Here is an 11640-nt window from a genome sequence, read left to right on the forward strand (position 1 = left end):
ACCAGTGCTTCTGCCTCAGGGAAAGACGCGGCCGCGGCGGCGGCAGCGGCGGCGTTGGAACTCTAAGGACAGCAGTGACATGGGGCATGTGGGCAGGAAATGTACGGGAGCAAGGTCACAGCTGCTTATGCAGGAAGGTCAGCTAGGAAGAACAAAGATGGAAGTGTCAATGGCAGTGATGAGGATTGATGAGGATGCTAATCATGGGGGAAATAAAACCATTTTCAACTCATCTCTCACCTTTGGACAATTATGAAGTTGGGCTGTCTTAAGACCGAATAACAAGTCACAGTTTACTTCACATTTCTCCTTAAAATTGACAGTGCAGAACAGAAAGAGAATCTTTGACTTTGTTGTGAGTGCAAATAAACTGTCTTTTATTCTTTTCTTTTTAACATTTTACGTGAACACCTGAGTTGTTCCCATCAGTGGCGTTTACTGTGCTATCTACACACTGTCCGTGAATTCTGTGTGTACTGATCAAATCCAGACTCCCCCCCTCCTCCTCATGCTCTTATATTGTAAAATAAATGAACAGTTAAGTATTTATGGTTTCTGGAAATGACATTGTCTCTGAGATGGTTAACTTTGCACATCCATTTGGTGAGACCATATGGTGTAGATGTTTGATCAAACATCCAGCCGGGTTTTGCTGTGAGGGCAGCCTTGCAGCTAAGACTGGGATTTCACTCATCAGCCTTTAGGTAAAGCCAGTTATGCTTTTACAGTGTGTGGGCCTCTTCCAAAAGAGGAAACTCCCTGAAGGAAGAGGGAAATTCTGTAGTCTTCTTTTGGACTTAGATGCAGACTTACCTCATTTCTAGTCTCCGTCCTGTCCCATGGATTTTGAACTGAATCAGCTCTTAAGGTCTGTCTCCTCTCTTTGTCTCAGTCCTGTTTGGATACCTCTGACTAGTAGTCTTTAATCTTCCTTACCAGTTTCCAAAAAGTTGTCGAGATTCACGTGTTTGAATATTTATGCAGGTATTTGTTTGCAGTGCCGGGGACTTGACCCAAGGTCCTGTGCATGCTAGTTAGGAGCTGTTCCACGAGCTGTGTGCTCCAGCACTGTATGCTTTTCTTCAAAACCCCTAAACTCCTTTGGCTATACAGTACTCATATCTCTTCCTCGTTCAAATGGCTTTTTCTTCAAACGCTGTGACCTTTGCTGCTTGCCCAGTTAAGATCCTGCCACTAGTCTGTTACAGGCTGAAATTTGTGGGTAGTGTAAAGGGGAGGGGTCAGGTCATCGACACACTGTTCTGCTGCTGTCTGGTCTCCTAGAGGTATGATTCTCAACCTTCCTAATGACGAGACCCTTTAATACAGTTCCTCATGTCGTGGTGAGCGCCCAAGCACAACATTATTTTCACTGCTACTTCATAACTGTAATTCTGCCACTGTTATGAATCGTAATGTAAACATTTGTGTTTCCCAATGATCTTAGGTGACCCCTGTGAAAGGGTCATTCAACCCCAAAGGAGTCTCGACCCACAGGTTGAGAACCACTGCTAAACAAAGGCAAACTGGCAGGGCCCTTTTTCTTTATGTTCCTTTTGCTTCTCTTTCCTTTCATGGTTTTGCCGCCTTTGTTCTGTATCCACTGGACATCTTGAGCTGCTGTTCAGGCACCTGCTCACCAACTTCTCTAAGCGGCTTTTCACTTACCTGTCTCTGCCGACTGGGTCAACTGGCTGCGTTACAGTACATTCCATGACATGTTGCAATAAATCCTTTAGCATTTGAATTTTTGTCTTGCAGTTGTTTTTTTTTTTTTCCCAAAGTGGGGGAAAATACGATTAGCAGCTTTCTAACTCTTCGTGGAATTCTTCCAATTTCTATACACCTGGAGTATTCATTATAACAATATTGGTAAGACTGTCACAAAATTGCAAGCAGTTTCCACTGTGTAAAATTTAATTTACAACTTTTAATGCATACGCTTAATTCTTTCTAATAACATTTCTGAAGCTATAGCTTCTGTAGCTGGCCCAGAAAGCCTAGCTTTAGGAGATGTACATGAAACTGATTGGTTTAAAAAGAAGTGCTTTTTTTCAGTGAATAAATATAGCTGTTACAATAACATAGAAAAAAGAATAGGCGAGTGGTTTAATGGCTCTGCTTCAAGATTCTCTCCACCCCTTTGCTTTCCGAACAAAGGGAACCATTAATTCCACCCTTTTCCACCATAAAGGCTTTATGCTTAATATTTTTATTAAGATTAACTATTAAATATGTTTGAAGTTTCTGGATGTGTTCCAAATGGATTTTTTTTTTCCCGGAGCTGAGGACCGAACCCAGGGCCTTGTGCTTGCTAGGCAACCAAAAGGAATTTTAACTAAAGATGTATACTGATTTTACTACATGTAAGTTCATCATCCTTTTTTTTGTTTTACTTAAAAAAAATATTTTGTGTGTGTGAGTGTTTTATCTGCATGTGTATCAGTGTGTGTCTGTTGCTTGTGGAGGCCAGGGATGGCACTGATCCCCTGGAACTGGAGTTACATATGCTTTTGAGCCACCATGTGGGTGCTGGGACCTGAACCCGGGTCCTCTGGATGAGCAGCCAATGCTCTTAACTGTGGAGCCGTCTCCCAGCTTCTGTTTGTTTTCTTAAAGTTATAAACTTGTCTGAATTTTTTAAAACTCATCTCCACTTGTTTAATAGATACAGTGCTGTTCAGATGATCTCTAAGATTTTTTAAACGTGCTATGGTATTTTGGGACACACACCCCCATTTATTTTTGTCATTACATAAATCATTATTTTTATGGGTAAATATTCTTTTTTTTTAAAAAAAAGACCTTATTTTTAATTAAAATATCATTACATCATTTCCCCCCTTCCTCTTCTCCTTCCAATCCCTCCTCTGCTCCCTCTCAATCCATTTGAGAGAATTAGCCCCTGGTGAAAAATAGAAAGGCAACTTCACAGAGAAAAAGTCTAAGTATCTGTTATGCTTTTGTGGACACCCCAGGGTGGGGAAGAGCCTTTGGTACCCCGAAGGAGACCGCTCTGAGAGTGGTCAGGACTCTGTTACGTCATATCGTTCCTAGGTTCCGGCTGCCCTGTCAACTGAGTCAGATAATGGACCTGCCCTCACCTCATCTATAGCCCAAAGCGTCAGTAGGTCTTAGATGTAATCTGAAAGTCGCACTGCACAGGTCAAATGCCTGAACCTGACTGATAAGCCCACCCTCTCTAAATTAATTTTAAATACTGATGGAAATTGGCCCAACCTTTTACCCCTGGCCCTTCTTAGGGCAAGCTATAACCCCTTGGAAGGAAGGATTCCTCCCTATGAGATTATGTTTAAAAGCCCTCCCCCAAACCTCCCGCCCCCCGCCCCGTTTAAGAGACTCCATCATTGGCGACATTACTGACTAGATTTTCTGAAGTATCACCAGCCTCTTCAACAGGTCCAGACTGTAGTTCATTCTAGGGTTCAGGACACCATGCCGGTTCCTTCCTGGTGCCTTGTGTCATTCATTCTGACCCGGGGACCAAGCATGCATCAAAAAGTTTCAGAAGAAAGAACTGACACCTTCCTGCACCTCACACTACCGTCCTGACAACACAGACTGCAGTCCAGGTTGACAGGATCCCTGTGTGGATTCATCACTCCCATGAGAAATGGAAACCAGCTCACCTGGACCAGGTCCTCTCAAGCTAAGACTGTCTTTGCAAACAGGACCCCTGTCTGGTTATATATTCCCTCTCAGTAAGGCTAGACCATTTACTTATTCCTTTATTCTTACTGCCTTCCACACTGTGAAAGTCCTGACAGAGACTACATTTACACTTAAAATATAGACTGTATTTAAAACGAGCCTATGTTTAAAATTGATCTCATAAAACTTTCTTCTGTTTCTTTGTTGTTTTTTTGTTGTTGTTGTTATTGTTTGTTTTTTGAGTGAGGGTTTCTCTGTGTATCTCTGGCTGTCCTGGAACTCACTCTGTAGACCAGACTGGCCTCAAACTCAGAGAACCGCGGCCTCTGCCTCACGAGTACTGGGATTAAAGGCACGCAAGGTGTGTACTACTACCGCCCAGCATAAAACTCTTAAGCCTTCTCACAATCAAGGCTAAAGTTACCTTCTGACAGGCTTGGGGAGAATGCTTTCTAAAAACTCACAGGATTATAAAAACATTAAAAAGAAACTTTACAAAAGATTAAAGATAATTTAGATAAGAGACAACAATAATTCCTGGTACCATAAAATGTTTGATTCAAACCCGTGGTTTACAACCCTCCTCACAGGCCTGAATGGCCCTTACTCCTCCTTTTTATAGGGCTTGCATAGTAAAATGCCTTTTAAAGTTCATCAAAGAATTGCCTCAGTTAAGCTAATGATCCTCAAGACCCAATATTCACCCCTTAGCCAAGATTGGAAGATTTGAAAGTAATGAAAAATGGGGTGGGGAGGGATGAAATGACTAAGAAAATGCCATCCCATGCTTGTGCCAACTTTATTTTATGTCTGCCTAGACACTTCTCAGCCTTCCATCCCCCAACGACCTTGGCAATACTTTTGGAGACAGTCCATGAACTTGACCGTGGTCCAAACATATTATGTAGTGTCTGGAATACACTACTGAGCATTGTAAAGAAAGGAGATGTTTCTAGGCCACCCCAAAGCCCTCACTAATGTAACCCCCACATCAAGCACTGATGTAATTGTGGCTTTGTCTTTTAAAATGCTGTACAGCTGACCTTGGGCACCAAGAGCCTTTGCAGTGGCACAGGCTGCACTTGGTCTGGCCATTAATAAAAAAAGGACTCCAAACTTTTAATTAACTTAATCATCACGGTTGTGAATAATCATCTCACCTGGATGATTTCATGGTGAGAGTATATCAGTGTAGAGCTGTTCTCCTCCAGTGTGTTCAGATGTGCTTGTAGCTGCTTGGGCTCACAGATCATAGGATAACAGTTTGAATTCTTCTACCTCTGAACTGGTTCTTCAACATCCAGGTGTGCTGCTAAAATAATATTCTCATGTGCGCTGCTTTCTAATGAATCTTTTATCAGTGCGGTCCCAGTGTATGTGTGTGGTGTATAACGCGTACAACCGTTCTTGCTGCTGTAGCTTTGCTTTGCCCCTGTGTACAGGCCCATCTCGATGCTCTGCTGTAGTCCTAATAACGTATGCCCTGCTCTTCTAGTTCAGCGTGATCAGAGCAATGCAAGTCTGCTTTGTTGCAAATGCACATCTGTGTATGCTGCAGCAACAGGTTTTGAAAACTTGTAAATGTGTAATTTTTTTCTACAAAAAGGGGTACAAGCTGTTCTGCTAGCACACTGATATGCATTGGTGTGGCAGCACAGTCTTGTGTCTCCTGTGCAGTAGTTCCATGAGTGCAGACATACAGCATCCCTGAGCTCTGCTTTACTTTTACATTTATGTGCATTTCTGTAACAGGCATCTATGCCTGGCTGTTCTCATACGACACATTCAGATGCACTTGAAAACACTTGGTCTCACAGATGCCAGCACATCAGTTTGAATTACCTGACCTCTGAGCTATTCTTTTTTTTTTTTTTTTTTTTTTTGGTTTTTCGAGACGGGGTTTCTCTGTGTAGCTTTGCGCCTTTCCTGGAGCTCACTTGGTAGCCCAGGCTGGCCTCGAACTCACAGAGATCCGCCTGGCTCTGCCTCCCGAGTGCTGGGATTAAAGGCGTGCGCCACCACCGCCCGGCTCTGAACTATTCTTAAATGCCCAGTGCACTGATGTAATACAATTCACATGCATGCTGCTTTTTAGTAAATGTCTTATCTCTTTTGTTGTAGTACATCTGTGTTTGCTTTGTGAATACTATAACTGTTCTTGATGCTCTAGGCTTAGTTGTTTTTCCTATGTATGTGTCTGTCTTGGTGTGTTGCTGTACTCCTCAAAATGCATGTGCTGTGGCTCTAGTTCCGGCATGCTTAGAGCTTACAGCTTACAGCTTTCCTATAAATGCACCTCTGTTTTCTCTCTAGCAGTAGGACTTCAGGTTTTGCAAACATGCAACTGTGTAATCTTTCCATGAGAAGAGGATATGAGCTGCGAGGACATTCATGTCCGTTGATGTGGCAGGTCATCCTTGTATGTGCTCTACAGTAGCTTCAAGCCTGCAGACGTCTTATATCCATGAGACTTGCTTTAGGATTACATTCCTGTGTATTTCTGTAACAATACATGTGTGGACGTCTGTCCTCATACAGTGTGTTGGGATGTGCTTGTAAATACTTGGTCTCACGGATATGAGGACATCTCACAGATATGAGGACATTGGTTTGCATTGCTCAACCTGTGAACCAGTTTTTCTTTTTAACACCAAGGTACACTGCTCTACTAAGATTATCATGTGTGACTCTTTTGGGTAAATCTGTGATCACTTCTCTTACAGTACATCTGGGTGCGGTGCATGGCCAGGATAACCACACTTGTTGCTGGAGCGTTACTGATTTTTCCTGTCTATCTATCTATCTCAGTGCACTGCCGTACCCCTAAAACCGCATGTGCTGCTGTGTTAGTCCAGGACATTCAGTGCAGTACAAGCACTCCATCTGCTCTGCTGTGAGTGCACATCTGTTTATGCCGCAGCAGTGGAACGTCGGGTTTTGCAAAGACTCAAATGTGCAGAGTTTTTGTTTGTTTGTTTTGTACTAAGAGGGTGTAAGCTGTTCCGCTAGTATATTCATGTCCAATGATGTGGTGGTGCAGCCTTCTGTCTCCCGTACAATAGTATGATATGAATGCAGATGTCCTACCTCCACGAGGCCTGGTTTATCATTACATGTGTGTGCTGCTTTCTAGTAAATCTTTTATCGCTTCTGTTACTGTACATCTGTGTGTGGTGCATGACTGGAGCGCCCATGCTTTCTGCTGGAGCGTCCCTTGTTGTTCCTATATACATGTCCATCTCGGGCTCTGCTGTTCCAGTTCCGTTGTGTGCAGAGCAATGCACACATCTCCATCTGCTTTGTTGTAACTGTGCATCTGTTTGTGCTGCAGCCGTAGGACATCGGTTTTTGCAAATATGCAACTTCTTAGTGTTTTCATACAATGAAGGCATGGTCTGCTCTGCTAGTACATCCATGCACAGTGATGTGGCAGTACAACCTTGTGTCTTTTGTGTAGTGTTTTCATGAGTGCAGATGTCAGACATCCTCGAGTTCTGCTTTAATATTAGATTTACGCCTGTGTCTGTAACAGTACATGTGTATATGGCTGTTCTCATCCAGTGCATTCAGGTTTGCCTGTAAATAATTGGTCTCACAGATACTAGGACATCAGTTTCAACTGTGCTACTTCTGAAATAGTTCTTCAGTGTCCAGGCACTTCAGCACCAGCACAGTACTGCACTCTACCAACCCCATGGTTGCAACAACATGCAATTTTTTTATTTGTTTGTTTGTTTGTTGTTTTGTTTTGTTTTGTTTTGTTTTTGAGACGGGGTTTCTGTGTAGTTTTGGTGCCTGTCCTGGAACTCACTCTGTAGACCAGGCTGGCCTCGAACTCACAGAGATCCACCTACCTCTGCCTCCCGAGTGCTGGGATTAAAGTTGTATGCCACCTCTGCCCAAGCATGCAACTTTTAAGATTCGTATTAAAACTTTCTTTTAGGGTGATGTGATTTTTATTTTCACCAGGAAAAAGAAAAGTGACAAGGTATAGGAAGCAAGACTGAAAAACTGTGGCCATTCTGACACCAGACGACAGGTTCATCTAACCCTAACCCTAACCCAGGGTGTTCATTATTGTCCCAGTCTCTTCAATTTGTGCATCGGAACTTCTACATCATAAAAGATTTTAAAGATATTGTTTTCCTCTAATTAGTAAAATTCGTGTTGAAGTACTTGGAGAAATACATGTTGATGGTCTTAAGCTATTCTGAAATTTGTGGAAATGATACGGTGGAGGGTAGAGAGGGAAGGGGCTGGGTACCAGTTGCTCAGGTAGAGAGAGGAAGAGGCCAAAGCACAGTTGCTCAGGAGGGATAAGATCCAGTACTCTGTAGCATAGAAAGGTGACTGCAGTTCACCATTTATTATGCTTTTTTCTTTTCTTATTTAAAAAGTTACGTACAATGTATTTTCATCACATTATTCCCCTCCCCTCAACTCCTGTCAGATCCTTCCCAGCTCCCTACCCACCCAACTTCATGTTCTTTATCTCTCTCAAAATAAAAAAAAAAAAAACCTTCCCAAAGGTCAAAACAAAACAAACAACAACCAAAAAAAATACAAAACAAAACAAAAAGCACACAATACAAAAACATAGTCAGCTTTGTGTTAGCAAACTCCTCCTGGGCATGGGGCCTGCCCTGGAGTATGGGCCATATACCTAGTGATACTGTATTAAAGAAAACTGATTTTCCCTCCAAACCCCTCCATGCAAGGCTTACAGGCCTATGTGGAAGAGGCGACAGAAAGACTGTAAGAGACAGAGATGATGAGGACTCCGAGGAAACATCATCCAGACACAACAGGACTGACACACATGGACTCCCAGACACTGTGACAGCATGCACAAATCCTACCCAAATTCAAACCACTCAAAATCCCAGCACTGAGAAGGGAAGGTGGCCCCAAAGTCCCACCCCTAACCAGGAAACTATTCACAATTTATCACGTATTTCAAAAAAGAGAAGAGAATGGGGCTGGAGAGATGGCTCAGTGGTTAAGAGCACTTGCTCTTGCAGAGGACTTGGGTTCAGTTTCCAGTACCACATGGGACAGTTCATAGCTAAACTACCTGTAACTTCAGGAGAGCCAATGGCTTCCACAGGCTTCTGCCTGTATAAATACTCAGGTACATATATGTTGTTGTTTGTTTTTGCTCTTTTGGGGGGGCCCATCACCCAGCTCCCAAATAAATCACACACGGAGGCTTATTCTTACTTATAAATGCCTGGCCTTAGCTCGGCTTGTTTCTTGCCAGCTTTCCTTAACTTTAAATTAGCCCCGTCTATCATTTACCTCTGGTCTTTTCCCATTCTCTTACTTCTGTAAATCTTTCTTATTCCATGGCTTGCTGTGTAGCTGGGTGGCTGGCCCCTGGGTCCTCCTCCTTCTCTGGCTACTTCTTTTTCTCCAAGATTTCTCCTATATATTCTCTCTGCCTGCCAGCCACGCCTATCCTTTCTCCTGCCTTGCCATTGGTTGTTCAGTTTTTTATTAGAGCATCGGGTGTTTTAGACAGGCACAGTAACACAGCTTCTCAGAGTTAAACAAATGCAACATAAACAAAAGCAATACACCTTAAAATAATATTCTACAACACATACACATAAAATAGGTAAGAAATAAATAAACCTTTTTTTTTTTTTTAAATTGGAGAGTTCACAGGCTCCCAACACAAGGAACTGATGTGTGTGTAAGGAGACAGAATACCAAGCACTCTTTCGTCACTGTGCTTCGTGTGCATCAAGCCATTGCATTGCTCTTTGGGTAGAGGAGAAAAACAAGTCAACAGTGAGCAGAGTCCTGCAGAGATGGACAAAGCTGTGGGCCACAGAGGGAGAACGAGAGTCTTTCAGGATCTAGATGATGTAATGGGAATTCTTTATACAATTCCTTCAACTGTTTTCTATGTTTGAAATTTGTTATAAAATGTTGGGGAGAAGATGAGTATTTCTAAGTGACGGGCTATCTCCCTGTGTATTTTTCTGTGTTTCTAAAACTTCTATGAGGAATGTAAGCCACTTTGTTTCCTATTTCTGTTGTATGTTCAGGAATTCAGGGGCTCTGTGGCTGCCCAAGTGACCTGCCCTGTGGAGAGAGGCAGAGATTCTCTTGGTGGCTCTGTAGATGGCCCTGGGCCTGGGGGGAAGCATTACAGCCTAGAGTGTTGGAAACTAGTTCCCACAGACAAGAACACAGAAGGTTTCCCCGGACCTGAGGACAGACACAACTTTGATGAGGACTGACCCCTTCTTCCTCCATTTATCCCACCACAGTAGCCCGTATCTCTTCTTGGTAGAGACATCCTCAACTTTGTTGGGCCAAGTTTGGGGGTACTGTGTGCACCCATTGTCCAGCACGCTCACTGCCAGCCTATGGAGCCTTTCAGAGGTAAGGCCTACAAAAAGGACATGGGGGGGGCACTACCCTTGAAAGGGACAGTAAGACCTCAGCCTGGTGCTCTCCTCTTTCCTTCTTTGTCGTAAATTGAATAGCTCTGCTCCACCACACATTCCAACACAGAGTCCTGAAAAATGATGGCATACTGGTCTCCTCCAAGGGCAACTGGACAAGTGACCTCTAAGACTGTGAACCAGCCTGGTCTACAGAGGGAGATCCAGGACAGGCACCAAAACTACACAGAGAAACGCTGTCTTGAAAAACCAAAACCAAAGACTGTGAACCAGAGCCAATCTTTTCTTTCCTGGACTGTTTCTATCACACTAAGGAAAGGCTAACCAGTGCACTTCAGTTAACCCATCTGGAAAATGGGTCTTCTGAGAGCTAACCCATAAAACCCTCACAAGGGGCTTCCCATGGCTCCTTCTCAGTGCTTGCTGAGGTCTTAGTGCAAAGAACTACAGGACAGAAACACAGCATAGTCCACGCATATCAGTGAGTAGGTTTTGCCGTCATCAAATGCAGTCAGCTCCTGAACTGCTCCCATGTTTGGGGACTAATAGGTAGCCCAGGAGCGACAGTGGGGACAGTCTCGGGTGGATGCAGGGGACTTGTCCCCTAGAGCTCATCACAAGGACGCTGAAGACAGATTCCTCCTAGGATCCACACAGTTGGCCAGGCCTCGAGGAGGTGGAATAGTCCAAGTTCAAGTTCAGGCTCATCCCCTGGAGAGCTGACATCCCCACAGGGTCTCCAGTAAAATACAGCTGCTTCTTCCTCTTCTTTCTTGAACCTCTCTCCACCCCGGTTTGTTCTGAGTGGGCTTTGTTTTTCCCTCACTGTCTTGAGAGGGTCTCAGATTCCACGGCTGCCCCACAGAGCAGAGGCACTGAGTGGTCAGTCCACAGTGAACAGGCCTCTTGAAGAGAGCCAGCTGTGAGTGGTGGAGGCTTCTGGATGATTGGCTAGCAAGGCCAGTCGGGAAGGCGGAGCCGAAAAGGAGCTCTGCCCTTGGCCCCCTTTCCTAACTTTCTTGTGAATTCAGAGGCAGGCGCAACCCAGAGTTGTTAGCGCTCGAGTCTCAGGGAACCTACAAGGTCTCTCGCCGTGGTTTTCGTGGTCATAGATTTCAGTTCTACTGCGCATGAGGTTGACATCCACTGAGCTGGCGTGAGACCCCAGCTCCTTCCCACCCTGCTGTAAGAGGCTCCAGGCTTTGTGGAGGTGTACCAGAGCTGGTGTGTGGTAGGCTGGGAAGGCCACACTTCCTCGGTCTTCGGGCTCTTCCTCTCACAGATCGGTTGTTTCCAGGTAGTGACCCCAGGTGGGACTGGCTTCACAGAATCTTTCTCCCTTTCCTTGGTCAGCTGGACACCAGGACACAGATGCTGGGCTAGGAACGGGGGGCGGGGTCATTTGGCAAGTGGAAGAGAACAGGATTGAAAGGCAGTCTGTCTTTCCTATGATCCGTACCTGTGCCCCCCAGCCATCCACAGTTCTAACCCCGATGGAGAGCCAGCAGCCAAGGAGGCCGAGCCAAGTGGGCGTTCCCAAAGCCGCACAGAA

Source organism: Peromyscus maniculatus, chromosome 8, assembly GCF_049852395.1.
Source record: "Peromyscus maniculatus bairdii isolate BWxNUB_F1_BW_parent chromosome 8, HU_Pman_BW_mat_3.1, whole genome shotgun sequence".
In the NCBI taxonomy this organism is placed as follows: Eukaryota; Metazoa; Chordata; class Mammalia; order Rodentia; family Cricetidae; genus Peromyscus; species Peromyscus maniculatus.